At 50.8% G+C, this 15532-nt stretch overlaps 2 long non-coding RNA genes across 2 annotated transcripts in view; both read right to left on the bottom strand.

Annotated features, from left to right (window-relative positions):
- The window catches only part of LOC116543765, an 821-nt gene extending 634 nt beyond the window's left edge, over positions 1 to 187 (bottom strand). The window contains exon 1 of the long non-coding RNA XR_004265691.1: positions 119 to 187. This is a non-coding gene — a long non-coding RNA (uncharacterized LOC116543765). The remainder of the gene's footprint in view (positions 1 to 118) is intronic.
- A 3268-nt stretch (positions 188 to 3455) lies between these two features.
- Positions 3456 to 15532, bottom strand: part of LOC116543764 — a 16782-nt gene continuing 4705 nt past the window's right edge. The window contains exons 2-3 of the long non-coding RNA XR_004265690.1: positions 4588 to 4590; positions 3456 to 3545 (exon numbers count right to left, since the gene is read on the bottom strand). This is a non-coding gene — a long non-coding RNA (uncharacterized LOC116543764). The remainder of the gene's footprint in view (positions 3546 to 4587; positions 4591 to 15532) is intronic.

Genomic DNA, 15532 nt, shown 5'->3' with positions numbered 1-15532 from the left:
CGTTGTCAGGGCTGCCCCCCACAAGACCTCTGTCTCGAGTGTGACTCTTCCTCTGAACCTCACCAAGCAGCAGCGTTGTCGGGGCTGCCCCCTGCAAGACCTCTGTCATGAGTGTGACTCCTCAGATCAGCAGCAACAGTTGTTCCCTCCCGGAACTCATTCTCAAGCTGGTCAGTAAACTCTGTTCTAAGGGAGTCGTCCTGTAAGTCCTGGCAACCAAGTGGCACAGTTCAGAAGTGCAGTTACGTGTTTTAAAATGGACAGCTGGCCGGGTGCAGTGGTTCCCAACTGTAATCCCAGCACTTCGGGAGGCCAAGGCGGGTGGATCACATGAGGTCAGGAGTTCAAGACCAGCCTGGCCAACATAGTGAAACCCTGTCTCTACTAAAAATTTAAAAATTAGCTGGGTGTGGTGGTGGGCGCCTGTAGTCCTAGCTACTGGGGAGGCTGAGGCTGGAGAATCGCTTGAACCCAGAAGGCAGAGGTTGCAGTGAGCTGGGATCGCGCCGTTGCACTCCAGCCTGGGCGACAAGAGTGAAACTTTGTCTCAAAAAAAAAAAAAAAAAATTAGCCAGGTGTGGTGGCGGGTGCCTGTGATCCCAGCTACTTGGGAGGCTGAGGTACAAGACTCCCCTGAACCTGGGAGGTGGAAGTTGCATTGAGCCAAGATAGCACCATTGCACTCCATCCTGGGTGACAGAGGGAGACTCTTGTCTCAAAAAAAAAAAAAAAAAAAAAGAAATCTATATCCTGTGAATGACCTGTGCCTTTGTACTTCTTCCTTGCCTGAGTTTTTCCCTCTTTCTAAAGTACTGTTTCCTCTCTTCCTGATGACACTCCGCCCCACACTTCTCCAGATTCTACTCAGTCCTCTGCAGGCTGTTTCTGATCACATCTCTCCTTTTCTAGACCATCCCAGGGACCCTCTGGAAGCACTTTAGCTCCTGTTGATCAGCAGCATGGGCTTGGCGCAGGAGCCTGTTAGAAACACAGCAACTCTGGCCCACCCAGGCCTGCTGGACCGAGGTTCACATTGTGCCAGGCTCCCCAGGTGCCTTGTGTGCACATGGGGAGCATCTGCCCCTGCGTCACGTACTTACCACCTTTTCTTAGGGGTCACTGCCTGGCTGTTCCGTCCTCTGCTTTACAGATCCATCTTGTGTTTGGACCCTTTGCAGCACGCGACGCATACTTGGCATTGAGCAGGCACTATAGTATTGGAGATTTACTGACAGTCACTCTTTGTTTGAAAAGTTTTCAGATCATACAGGGAATAGCTGGAGAGATGTGGCATCACACTTACAAAGTTTATGACAGAAATGGCAAGAAAAAGTAAGAGAGGGCAGAGTTAATACATTGGACTCACCAGGTGAGGCGCTGTTTGGGGAGGGACACAGGTGTCGGAAACAGCCCACCCTCTGCAGGGCAGTTCTCCTTCATGGCTCACTGTGTCTGAGCTTCCTCAACCTTAATTTAGTTGCCTGATTTCTACAGTGCGGAAACATTATACTCATAATGTTACTTGGAAGATAAAATGAGATAATGCAAGTGAATCGTGTGTCACAGTGTTTGCCCGTAAGTGGTAGCTGGGTGTATGCACTCAGCCAGCGCTAAGTGTTCAGTTACATTAGTTGGATTCTTGTTAATCTTTGAGAAATTGTGTTTTGTTTTATTTTTTTTGAGATAGTGTCTCACTTGAGTGCAGTGGCACAATCTCGGCTCACTACAACTGCTACCTCCTGGGCTGGAGCCACCCTCCCACTTCAGCCTCCCGAGTAGCTGGGACTACAGGCATGTGCCACCATGTGGGCTCAGCTAGTTTCTGTATTTTTTGTAAAGATAGGGTCACACTCAACATGTTGCCCAGGCTGCTGTCTGGAACTCCTGGGCTCTGAGATCCACCAGCCTCATCCTCCCAAAGTGCTGGGACTGCTGGTATGAGAAATCTTAAGTTGTTGTTTGTTTTTTGTTTGTTTTTGAGATTAAGTCTTGCTCTGTTGCCCAGGCTGGAGTCCAGTGGTGCGATTTCAGCTCACTGCAACCTCCACTCCCCAGGTTCAAGCAGTTCTCCTGCTCAGCGTCCCAGGTAGCTGAGATTACAGGCATGCACCACCACGCCTGGCTAATTTTTGTATTTTTAATAGAGATGGGGTTTCACCATATTGATCAGGCTAATCTCGAACTCCTGACCTTAGGTGATCCACCCGTCTCAGCCTCCTGAAGTGTTAGGATTATAGGCGTGAGCCACTGCACCTGGCTGAGAAATCTTGTTTTTAAAAGGAACAAAATAGACAACTTTCTGAGACTCATATTCCATCTTCTCTTGTATTGTTCCCTGATTTCCAGGATGAGCCCCAAGCTTCTGAGGAGCGGGTCTGTGTCTTGCGGGTGCCTGGTGTCAAATGCTCTGCGGCTGGTGTGTGAGGACTGGGGAAGGGAGGAGCAGGAGCTGGGCAGGGAGAGCACTGCCACCCTGCCATACCCCACCTCCGGACTCCACCATGTCCTGCCAGTACCCATGCTGCACAAAACAAACTATCAAGAAGTGGAGTCTACCAAAGTAACCGTCCTGGGAGCTCTCGGATTCTAGCCGGAGAGCCAGCAGGTTGTAGCCGCACTGTGGAGGCATCCTCCCCAGCTCGTGCGCATCCTCCTGCGGGGGCAGGGGCGCTTGCAGATCTGTGTGGAGGGCATGCCAGAGCAGGGCAGGCAGCGAAGTAGGGACTTACCATACAGCGGTGTGGTTTCTTTTCCGGTGGCAGGGACGGGAGGGAGGCGAATGCCACAGGCATCTGGTAGGTCACCTCCCGAGCTTTCAATCTCTGGTGCCTTGCTTTACAGGAGCAGGGGCTTGAGAACCCGGGACCTTAGAGTTGGTGTCCTGTACTGGCAGTGTTGTGGGTTTTTTTTTTAACCTTTTGCTGTTAAACACATGATGTCTTTCTCGTAGAAGACACGGTATATGTGGATGAATTTGTAAGTGTATTTGAAGCGATTTGAAGGTGAACCACATCAAGTTAGGCTGGGTTCAGTAGCTCAGGCCTGTAATCCCAGTGCATTGGGGGGCTGAAGTGGGAGAATCACTTGAGCCTGCGAAGTCTCACCTGGGTGACATAGCAAGGCGCCATCTCTACAAAAAACTTAAAAAAATATAGCTGGGTGTGGTGATGCATGCCACCACTTGTGGTCCCAGCCACTTGGGAGGCTGACATGGAAGGATCGCTTGAGCTCAGGAGTTGGAGGTGACAGTGAGCTGTCGTGGCACCATTGCACTCCAGCCTGGACAACAGAGCAAATAGAAATAAGAAAATTTATTCTTGAGGGGATTGAGGCATCTTCTCTTACTTCTGATTTTACGATGACAGATTGATAAAAAACCAGAATGAGTAGAGTTCACTGTTCAGTTCATGTGATTTCTTACCAGAAGAGAACTCACACTGCAATCCATCTCAGCAGCGTGGACAGAACACGGAGGGTGAGGGACAGCAGAGCTGCAAATTGGAGTTTGGAGCCAGGCAGGCACCCAGGTCTTTTCCTCTTTCCTTCTGCCAGTTACCTCTTCGTGAAGGGAAAACGCTGTCTCATGGGCAGTTGGGCCACGCCGGGGGGCCCGCTCCCCTCTGGGTGTATAGAGGCTGTCTTGGCAGGCACGGCCTTGCTGGCAGGGCCCAGGCTGCAAGATGAATTCGTGCAGGGGCTCTGGGCTGGCCTGGGAGAACAAAGCCGGGAGAGGGTGCCAGTCCAGCCGTGCAGCCCTGCAGCCCGGCCCTGGTCTTAGATGGACAGCAGACAGCCGATGTGCCGCGTTTCTCTGCTGAAGTCTCACTCCTCCTTTCTTTGTGATTTAAATAGTTTCTTCACTCCCACTTTTATCCAAATTCCTCAGACCATACTCTTTGAAATCTGAAGTATGGAGAGGCGATACCAGGGCCCTCCCCACCCACCTTCCGGCTTAGTATGAGTATCCTGTGCTTCAGCTGGGCCGTGTGCTGGAGAGCATAGGGAGGAGTGTTCCCCAGGGAAAGGGGCAGGAAAGACCAGAGGTTAAAAATAGGCAGCCTGTAGGAACCCGCCCACCACTCCCTCAGGTCACACGCAGCCCTCTTGTGATGCGCACACTTGGAATAGAGCAGCTTTGGAACAGAGAAGAGGAAAGTCGGTCACCCTCACTTAAGCATCACATGAATGGCCGCTTTTCCTCTGTGTTTCGGGTAAGAGGAGCTTTCCCCAGTCACCTGGTGGTTTTGGATTTGTGTTTCCTGGTACTTTAGGGATGTGTCCACATGTGTGCGCAGTGCCTGTTGTCTACATGTGTGTGGCACTAAGATGACTCAGTGTCGCATGTGCTGAGACATTCCGGGACTGCAGGTCAGTATTCTCACAAAAGCTTGCCTGAGGGATCTTTTGCACATATAAAGATGTGTCCCATTTATAAGGTGGTTCCCTACAGTAAATGAAAGAGTTCTCCTGGGCCATGTGTGTGTGAAGTAAATAAACATGTGGGTCGTCATTTCACAGAGGCGGTGTCCTAAATGCAGGGCAGAGGGCCAGAATGCTAGCTGTGCTGCCTGCTCTAATATGGTCCACAAGCTATGAGGCTGCTGTCATTCTTTTTTGTTCTTTTAGGGAGTAGGGGTGCCTGCCCACTCCCGAAGCCAGGGAAAATGCCGTCCTCTCTGGCCTCCTAGGCAGGTGGAGCTGCTCTGGTTAAAACTGGCAAGAGCATCTGGTTTGTGCTCCCTGGGACAACCACAGGAGACTCCTGGGAAAACCCCACCAAGGACTTGGCAGTGCCGCCTGCGTTGAGTCATTTGTACCTGCTTGTGACACTCTCCTCCACTTAATACTCTGTTGTTCATAGCGAGGATTTCCTGTCCTGACCTTCCGTCTGAATTTTGAATAACTTGATAAGGTGATTGCTTTCGGATCCCTCTGGGCTCGTGTCTGCCCCTTCCTGTAACCTGACAGAGCAGCTGTGCCGGTCAGCTCCTGTGGCCCTTGCGTCACTGAGCGACCGTGCTCCTGTGGGGCTGGGCCTGTGTGACCCACCTCATCCCTTCTGCCTCAGTCTCCTGCTAAACACAGCCTCTTCTCTTCCTCATCCCTTCTTTCCCTGCTCTCTGGGCAGAAGAGAAGCCTTGGCAGTGGTCTTTGATGTGGGAGGCTGGGCTGAAAGGCATCCTGGGTGGAGAAGGGAGGTCCTTGGTGGAATCGGGGCATGCGGGGGCTGTGTGGAGAGGGGCCCGCTGCCATTACCAAGCCCCTTCCTCCCCCTGGGCAGTGGGGTGCATGTCTTTACCAAGCCCCTTCCTCCCCCTGGGCAGTGGGGTGCATGTCTTTACCAAGCCCCTTCCTCTCCCTGGGCAGTGGGGTGCATGTCTTTACCAAGCCCCTTCCTACCCCTGGGCAGTGGGTTGCATGTCTTTACCAAGCCCCTTCCTCCCCCTGGGCAGTGGGGTGCATGTCTTTACCAAGCCCCTTCCTCCCCCTGGGCAGTGGGGTGCATGTTACCCCTTGCTCCCCACGTCTCAGGGTAAGAAACCAGGTCGTCATGTGAACCCTGCCGTTTGACTCGGGGGACACCCGGGAGTGAATGCTTGAAGGTCTTCCTGACTGGTGCCTTCGTTTCAGATTGTTTTTCTTTGAGGTGCCTGTTCTGCTCCCACAGGCCCTGTGCAGGGGTGCTTAGAGCCCACAGTGGATGTTGGCTGCACATGGGCCCCTGGGGAGCTGGCCGAGGACCCTGCTTTCTGTCTGGGCCGGTCCCCAAGGTCCCCTCCTAAATTTTCACGTGCATTAGTGGTCTAGGGCGAAGGGGGCCAGTGCCCAAGTTCCCCTCTAAATTTAGATTTTCATGTGCATTGGTGGTCGAGGGTGAAGAAAACGCAGGCCCTCGGGTGGCTTTCAGACTCCAGCTCTCAGCTGGCAGTCATGTTACGCCACCACTGGCTAGGCTGAAAAAGGGAAAGAAATACAGGGGTGGAGGCTTTCTTATGGGGGCACATAGAGGCTGAAGTGGTGTGTGAAAGAGGACTTGAGGCTTTTCTCCTGGGAGTCAGGGAGAGTTGGACTTGACAGCACTCAGCCCTAATAGGTATAGACTGAGCCCAGCCTGAGGTATTAGACCCTGTATTTATTGCCGTAATCTTAATTTTACACCTGGTCATACTATTAAAAAAAAAAAAAAAAAGGTCCCCCTGTGTCTGAGTGAGACCTTCATATTTAGTGGCATTTGATAGTATATTTATCATTTCTAGTAAGTTTGATGATCTCAGAGGTGTGCAGTGATGCTACTGGAAGTGAACAGTCCAGTGGTCCCCAGGAACTGTGGGGAGAACCCTGTTCCACCTCAGCCTCTTCCCCCATCTGCCACCATGGCCTGCTCCACCCTCAAATGGCTGTTGGAGGACCCAGCAGCCTGCCCTTCTCTTTACATGTTCGGTTGTACCCTATTTTCAGTTAAAAATGCAGTTTCCCCCACCTGCCTTCCCCTAGAGCTGCACGTGAAAGGGTGTAGTGCCCTTCTCTTGAAACCTGCCTGTCTCTCCCGCCCCTCATTGGTGGGTGCGTGTGCTCCCTGCTGCCCAGCACTGCTAGGTTCCCAGGAGGCTGGTACACACTTAAACTCTGCATGGAATGTTGCCCTTGTGCCATTAGCAGAGCGGAGGCTGTGTCGGCTCTGCTGTCCCTGCCTCCGACTTCATTGTTCGGGACTTAATGTAATAATATGCTCGAACAGGCGGGAGATCACATTAGCTTGGCTCTGCAGTTGTAAACAATATTTGCTCTGTGAGTGTTCTCCTTCACCCCCTGCTCTCCTGGAACCCTGTGCCCTCTCCCACTGCCACCCCCTCTCTCCTTGCATATTCTAACCTTGGCTAAACGGCTTCATTCATGAGATGGCCAGTGTTTTCCGGGAGAAAAGTGGCTGGAAATAATCAAGTCCCAAGAACCTCTAGCTGTGACACACAAGTAAACACTGGTTTCTCCATAGAGGTTTTAACAATGTCCATGTCAACCAAAGTCTTTTACAGGAATGGGACCCTGTTTGAAAACACACACACGCACACACGCAGTCAGGTAACGGTCAACAGCTTTCCTAAAGCTCCGACCCTGTCCGTGGCCGGGAGCGCTGGGCAGGTGCTACTGACCGCCTCCTGGGACAGAGGCTTCCACTGTCGGTGTCGCAGGGGTGGCAGGCGGAGAGGGCAGAGCACAGGTGCAGCCTTGGGGTGCCTGTTTTTCTCCCTAGAAAGGTTTTGTCCTCCGCTTCTCACTCTCTTCTATAGTTTCAAGCAGAAAAAGATATAAGAAAAACCCCACCTCACACCTGCACTGCCCTTTGCAATTTAACGATCGCAGTGGTTGGTTTCACAGACAAAACCTGCTCCACCTTCTCTGTGCTGATTGGTGGCTGATGATGTCATGGCATACAGCTCAAACCGATTGTTTTCTCTATGGGACAGGCCCCGAAACAGCAGACAGCAGAGCTGTTGCTCTTTTGTTCCCTCCAGTTGACGCTATCAAAGAAGGTGGAAAGGTGGGAGCAGAGCCTGGGCTGCGCATCACCTGATCTGTTCGTAAAGCTCAGCCCCGCTTTCGCACCCAGAGTAGAAGGGCTGCTCACATCAGGAAAAGCCCTTTGTTTTCACGACAGCAACAATACTTTTTGCACTGGAGATATTTTGCCTATCTGCTTTAATCTTCTCTGTTAAGAGAAGGATAGATGGGGCCGGATACGTGGCTCACGCCTGTAATCTCAGCATTTTGGGAGGCTGAGGTAGGAGCATCACCTGAGGTCAGGAGTTCAGGACCAGCCCGGCCAACATGGTGAAACCCCGTCTCTACCAAAAATACAAAAAATTAGCCGGGTGTGATGGCACATGCCTGTAATCCCAGCTGCTCAGGAGGCTGAGGCCGGAGAATCGCTTGAAACCTGGAGGCGGACGTTGCAGTGAGCTGAGATCAGCCATTGCACTCAAGCCTGGGCAACAAAGTGAGACTGTTTCAAAAAGAAAAAGAGAGAAGAATTGATGCAATTTCAAGGAAACCTCTTCTATTGGCCCAAGAAAGAGTAGGAAGAGGAGTTGATTTCAGGGAAATAAAAAATAATCAGAAAAATGTCCCTCAGTTCCTGCAGAGCTTGGGAATTCTTCCTGCCATCAGCAGGTGTCCATCCTGGAAGGGAACTGTGGTTCGTAGCAGTGGCTCTGGTGTGTGAATTCAGCGCTGCCTATGGTCTCAAGGGCCTGAGGGCAGAAGCTGCTCAGTGAGATCTGCTTTCACCTTGGGCTTTGCTGGGACTGCCGTGCTGCAGAGAGGACGGTGGCGCTGCTGGGAATTAGGCAGAGCAGGCCTGGCCCGGGTCTCTTAGGGCAGCACCCATCAGGCTGAAGCCCTCTGGGACTGCCCTGGTTGACACCATGGGCCTGGCTCACCGGTGCTGCCCAGCGGCATCACTGTCATCTCTAGGTGCTGGTCATCTGTAGCTGCTCAGACCCTCCAGAAGCCCAGTGTGAGGCCAGGCTCTGTCAGAGGGCCCCCGCAGTGTCCCTGCAGCAGTCCTGCTCAGGAAACTTTTCATCAGGGCTTTGCTGGCGACTGTCTTCGGACTCGGTGAGGTCTCTGAGCATCTGAAAGCCGCTTTCCTTAGATTTTACATATGATCGTTGCCACTTCATGCCCATGGATCTGCACAGACCTTAACAGCTGCTTCTGGAAAGCTTGGCTGGTGAAGCCGCACCACTAGGCTAAGTGGAGGAGGTGAGGCATGTCTGACAGGGGGCGGTACGGGCAGAGGACTGGATGAGCCTCCCTCCCAAGCCGCAGAGGTGTTCTGGTGGGGCTGGGCTCCATATCCCCTTCTGGAGTAGCCTGGGCTTTGATTTGTTGGGCGAGAGGAAACTCCACAGCTGGCTGGACAGCCACAATCACTTGCTGCATGGACTTCCCTTCGCCCACTTGGCTGCGCTTAATTCTGTGCTTTCCTGCAAGCATACAATCACCGGGCTATCTTTAGCCATGTTGCCGTGTGGCTGCACCTCTGGAGGGACAGAATGTTGCAGCTGGTTCACATTTTCCTGAACAAAACAGACACGCCCAGAGACGAGGCAGATCGTTTCCTTGAGTGCTGTGTGTGACTGGGCGCCTCCTGGTCCTTGTGGTATTGCCGCACAGGTGGTTGATGTGCAGGTAACGGAGAAGGCCCACTTGAAGGCAGGGCAACCACTGCCTGTTCCTCTGCTGTGCTGCAGCCCCAGGCCTGCCTTCTGCTTTCCTCCCCCTGGACCCTGAGGGCGCTTTAGCATGGGATTGGGAGGGAATTACCATGCCTGTCCCAGGCCACCACAGATTCTGATTGGATGGGTCTGGAGTGGGGCCTGAACATAGGTAATAGTTTTAAAGTTCCTTGATGATTCTAATGAGCTTTATGTATACTCTGTGAAGGTCGACCAAACAGCCTTACATTATAGTAAAAATATATTTTTCTTCTTCACTTCTAAATTCCTGTATCCCAAGAATGGCATATGAAAAGCAGTGATAGTTCTTTCTCAAACTGACAACTGCCTGAATTTTACAAACAATGACCGCCGTTGCACTGATGTTGCATTTGAAGCTCAACCTGTTTCTACTTTGCATCTTTTGACTTCTGTCTTTGCAGGGGAGCCCCTTGTCTCCTGGGAAGAACCCAGGTGCGGGGTCTCCTGCGGGTCTTTATAATCCATTGGCCTCTCTCCAAGCCCCATGCACTTTTGTTCCAGAAAAGCTGAGAATGGGAACGTGCTCAAGACCAAACCTGCCGTCATCAATATCCACTGATTGACAGCCGTCATCTCCACTCTGGAATGACTGATTTTCAACCTGGCTGACATTGGTGCCAGTGTTGACAGTGGTGACATTGTTCTCTAATGATGGAATCTCTTTGGACAGGAGTCTTTTGAGTCTCTGAGGGCAATGCAGGCTGAGAAAAAATATTGTGTAGCAGTTCTGAGTGAAGACTTGTTATAAGACGAAGAGAGCAGGTAAACCGTGGGGTTCGGCTGTGTGGACGAAGCACCTGCTGCGTCTGATACAGGGCAGAGGAAGTGCTCTCCTTGGTCCATTCGTCGCATGGCCGATAATAGGGTGTTGTGCTTTCTTTAGTGGGTAGTTGGGGGAGGAGTGGATGGGCTTGTGATTCTACCCAGGGTCTGATTGCACAGGAGTTTACGTGGCATTTGGCTTATTTTGTGTAAATCCTCCTACTCTGATTAAATACTTCTTGAGCTGTTTGATGCTGGCCTGTCCTGTGAGGTAGGGCTCATAGCCTTCCCTTTGAGAAATTTGTCCACAGATCTGAACAATGTTCTTTAAGTGCTTAAGTATTCTCTGCCTGTTTCGACTCTCTCCTGCCTAGTTTTCCTTTCTGACCCTCTCTCTGGCTGCCATTGCTTTTGTTTTTATGATACATCCTTGGATTTATCCTACCTTTGCATCTTGTCATGAGCTTATTTTTTCTTTTACTCCCAAAGTTGTCATTTCTTCCCTGCTTTCTGCCAGTAGACTTGACTATTCATGCAACTAGTCCTTCCCTGTTCCCTTTGATCTTTGGGTTGGGTTTGGCTTTTCTAAAGTTGTGTTGTGTGGGTTTAACAGCCTTCATCAGAATCCGTGTTCTTCTTCCTCCTCCTTCTCTTTCCTTCCTTCTTCAGACAGTCACACTACGTTGCCCAGGCTGGAGTGCAGTGGTGCAATCATAGCCCACTGCAGCCTGGACCCCTTGGGCTCAAACGACCCTTCCACCTCAGCCTCCTGAATCACTGGGCTACAGGTGCATGCCACTGTGCCTGCCACAATCACTTCTCTTCTTTATAGGCTGATTGACAAGAAGTCTTATTTTTGAAGTTGCATCCAACTGGCCCAGAAAGGGCAGATATTAAAATGACAGTTGATTGATACATTGAAAAAATCAGATGGTGGCATTTCCTTGCCCAGGCTTCTGTCCTTAACTTCAGAGGTTTGAAGCCCAGGGGCCTTCTCTGGTGTACTGAAGGCATGTTCTGACCTAGGAGTGGCACAGGACTGCCAGTTGTAATACTTCGACTCTAGGGGAGTATGAGTACCTTCGGTAAATACAGTATGTACATCTGTGCCTGCAGAAGAGAGCTCAGGTCATCAGTGTGTGCAGTAGTGTCGCAGGTCCCGATGTCTTTTAAATTGGTTATCTGCGTTTCTGTGGTATCTTTTGTGGCATTAGGTAGGCAGAAGTGACTGAGAATATTGGCTGTAGAGGAGAGCAGTTGCTCTAATTTAATATAAAGATAGGAGCCTGGTTTCCCAGTCACTCTCCAGCCAGGGAGGGCTTTTCATTTCTACGTGTGGAAAGCACTATTTGTGTAGCTCCTTTGGAAATGATTGATATCATCTTACAGAATTGCAGAGAGGCAGGTCTGTTCTTTGTAAGGTACAGAGGGTTGAGTCAGAGCCCTTCGTGTGGCCAAATTCACTCTCCAGAATTCATTCCAGCCTCCCAGGCTTCCTGCCCTGCCTCTGGATTTTGGCCTCCCCGGGGGGATGGCAGGGATGTGTGGCTACTGCTTGCTCCTGCAGCACCTTTGTGACGGGGCGGGAGGTGCAGCCCTTCTTCTGTGTGGCACTGGTCTTCAGCCAGTGTGTGGCTTGCTGAGTGGGGTGCTGGCTGAATCTCAGGCCCTGCTCCCCCACCTGCTTTGTCTCTGTGTTTCCTATTGCTTGTAACAGAATGCCTGAAGCTGAGTGTCTGGGGACGGCCTTCTTGCTGGTGGGGAGTCTGCAGACAGCGCATAGCTGATCACATGGCAAGGGAGCTGAATGTGCCAACTCAAGTCACTTCCTCCTCTTTTGAAGACACCAGTCCCACTCCCATAATGCATTAATCCATGAATAGATTAGTCATTAATCCCAATGACTTCCTAAAGGCTCTACCTCTGCATACTACCACATTGGAGATGAAATTTCTACATGAATTTCCAAGGGAACAAACATTCAAACCACAGCACCCCTTTACTGGGAGCTTGTATGCTGTATATGGTAGTCAGGGGTAGGAGCAAGAGCCTGGGACTCATAAAGGTCATGAGCTCTAATGCCTATGTAGATGTGTGCTTAGCCTTCACTACGTGTTACCCAGATGGTTTTTGCAGCATGTGCTGAATGACCTTGAGATGTCAGCTCGATCCAGGAACATTGGTGTGAAGAGTGGTGGGCTGACCTTCACAAGTGAGTAGCAACCTCAGCCTCTGCCATACTACCCCTTTTAGACTCGGGGTATCAAAGCATTAGCTTAGACCAAGGGACTCATTCATTTCAACACTCAAATCTGTTGTCCGGAATTGTACTTGGTATCCAAGTGCAGCACAGTGGTCTGCCAAGTTTAAGCTCAGGAATGCACAGAATCCCGGGGGCCTAACACAACCTCCTCCATTGGTAAGGAGGAGTGTTAATAACACAGCAGTATAGGGAAAAGGCAGCCCACCCCCACCACATCAGTTCAGATCTATATTGCCTGTGGAGCTGTGTTCATGGCTGAACCATACTGAGCTTGGCTGTATGTCCAGCTGTTCAGCGATCTAAGTTCAACCACTCCGCGTTGGTTGGTCTGGTCTCCCCGTGGAGGTGTTAGTTTGGGTTTCATTCTTGACACCTGTGAGTTTTTGTGGGGAAGTGGGATAATTAGGGCTTTAAAGTGAGGCACTCCCGAGCTTGAATGTTGTCTTCCTCTGCTTATTAGCTGAGCAAGTTAATTACCCCATGATCCTGAGTTTTCTCATCTGTATGGTGAGAATCATGTTTCTTACCAGATTGTAGTGAAGATGAAATGAAAAGATTTCTGTAAAGTGCCCAGTCATGCTTGACACTTAAGAAAATTTAGTAAGTAGAGGTAGTTACTATAATCAGCAAGACATGGTCGACAGACCTCTCATGCCGCCTCCTTGCAAAAAAAAGGGGGTATTTGTAAAGTCTCATACTGAGCTTGAAATCTGACCTTGTAGTATAACTGTTGGCCAGAAGATGAAGAGAATCTGTGCGCTTTTGCAGGTAATTTGTTGGCTTCATTCATATCTTGACTGCTTTAATGCTGAAAATGAGACATAGCCCTCACTCTCAGGAACTCATGAATCTGGGGAGACGGTGATGTAAACTGGTCATGAGAGAATAATCAAACTTTACAGGTGTCAGGATAGAAGTTAGTTTGAGACATGGTGAAGTTAGCAGTCTGTTTTTAAAAAATAGCAATCCAGTTTTAAAAAAATAAGTATGGGACTGAAGTAGATGGGGGTAAAAAGCTAGTTTGACATTATCCAATTTAAAACAGTGTCCTTGGAGAATTGACGGGTCCTGGGAAGGACCGATGATAGAACAAGCGGAGTATTTCTTCGGCCTACTTAAAAGCAGTAGTGATGGAAAAAAGCAGAAGAGACCATGCAGGCAAGCCACCATTTAAGCAGGTGCCATGGGTAGCTTGCCATGTGACTCAGGATGTTGTCCCCTCTCCCTTGACTTCCGTTTCTGCATCTCGAGAGGAGACGTCAGCAGCTGCCTTCCAGACTCACAGAACTACAAGTTGTAAGTAGGATAATCTGCATGGAAGTACTTGGAGAAACATGAAGTGCTGCCTGCATACGCGGTGGGGTTGGGGACATATGGGTAGACGTCATTGCGCTCTTGCAGAGGAAGGTGGCATCAGAGAGGAATCCCAACAGAGGAATGAAGACCGAGCACGTGCTGTTGCTTCTTGTCCTGCAGTTCTCTGCTTTAAGCTACTCAGAAAGCTTCCCTGACTTAGGGCCTCTCCTGCTATTCTAAGTCACCGTCACCTGTGCATGTCCTTCCCAGTACCCATGTGTTGTCATTATGTGCTTGCTTGCTCACTTGTTTATTGTCTGTATTTTCCACTAGACGGTAAGCTCCACAAGGGCACGCGCTGGGTTTCCATTCACCACTGTAAGTTTAATTGCAAGCACAGGCCTGACATACACTATGCACTGGGTAAATAATGTGCCAAATGGAGTGAAAGGTGGCAAGACACGTGGGTCTCCTGCCTGAAACACAGCTGCTCTGGGGATGCTCAGGTGTACAACTCATTGGCATCTTCTCATGCAAATGCGTGTGCGCATCTGAGAAAGGTTATCCAAGAACCCTGCTGGTGCAGGTTCTAAATGCCACAGGCTGGATCTGTTACTCATCCCTGCCCTTCCTCACATGTCCCTTTCTGCCCATTTAGGGATGCCCTACTTAACTTGCATTCAGGGTGCACACTGAATTTGCTGAGTCTGTCCCTTCAGAAGGGACAAGTCTCTCTAGACTTGGTTCCATGGAGTTGGTAGCCTGCTGGTAGCTTGCCAGGCGGGGAGCATGTGTCCGTTTGGCTATTTATATAGCACACAACCCTGGCCCTGGTCAGCAGCCACGCCCCTTTGGGCTCCCAGCTGTCTGCCAGATCTGATGCCAAGCACTGTTGTGTGGTTCTTCCTTAGCATGTGAAGCCTGGTGCAGATTCCATTCACAGGCTGCTGGGCCCCTCAGATCACGGTTTTCTCACACCACTCTGATGCCCTTGTGGGGCTTTTGTTTTTAGTGTTTTTCACATGGTGGTATAACATACATTTTATAAAGTGCACAAAGCTTGAGTGTGCAACTTGAATTTGTATATATAGGAACGTCTGTCTGGTGCCCAGCAGGGTTCAGTCAGGGGAGTTAGGGATAAGGAACTTATTGCCGGAATTAGAATCTCCACAAGTTGGGGGACCAGAGGGTGTGGGGGTCCAGATGGTTGGGAGGTCAGAGAGGAGTCACTCGCCAGTCGCCTTAAGTATTGGTGTGGTTGGATGCGCCCAAGCTCACAGGGACGCCCAGAACCCAGTCTGTTGCGCAGGTGGAGCCGTCGGAGGGGAGTGTGTGGGTAAGTACTGCCTCTGGGGAGCTGCTGTCCAGTTGGGTCCATGGCTCAGTGACTGGTGGCAGGTCTGGGGACTGTGGTCGGTCAGCAGGGTCAGCATGAGAAAGGGGAGCTGGCCGCAGTGTGGAGGGCAGGGCAGGCTGGAACCTCCAGGTGCCCGTGTCTCTGTCCTTCACCTCATGGCCACTGCTTCAGTTCGCCTTTCAAGCTTTATAGAACTTCCTGGCTTGGCCAGTTCTAACTCACACTCTAACTGGGGGCCCTGGGAAACATAGTTCCCAGCTTAACCAAGTCGACACAGCACCACTGTCCAGAGCAGGGTCCCAAGTCCCATCCTCTCTCAGGTAGCCACTGTCTGAGCCAACTTCTGTACCATAGATGTGAACTTTGTTTGTTTTTGTCTGTGTACATGGAGTCATACGGTATTTTCTTCCCCGTGCCTGCCGCCTTTTCCCAGTACAACTAGTCTGAGTTTCCTGGGTGTGGCCGCCTGCTGCGTCGTCCATTCCTCCTTCCCACGGTGTGGTACTAGTCTGAGTTTCGTCGGTGTGGCCGCATGCTGCCATCGCCTGTTCCTCCTTCCCGCGGTGTGGTACTAGTCTGAGTTTCGTCGGTGTG

The sequence above is a fragment of the Sapajus apella genome, unplaced genomic scaffold, assembly GCF_009761245.1.
Source record: "Sapajus apella isolate SASKATOON/1434 unplaced genomic scaffold, GSC_monkey_1.0 scaffold195, whole genome shotgun sequence".
Lineage (NCBI taxonomy): Eukaryota > Metazoa > Chordata > Mammalia > Primates > Cebidae > Sapajus > Sapajus apella.
The sequence above is the reverse complement of the archived record's forward strand: the minus strand, read 5'-3'. Positions and strand labels throughout refer to the sequence as shown.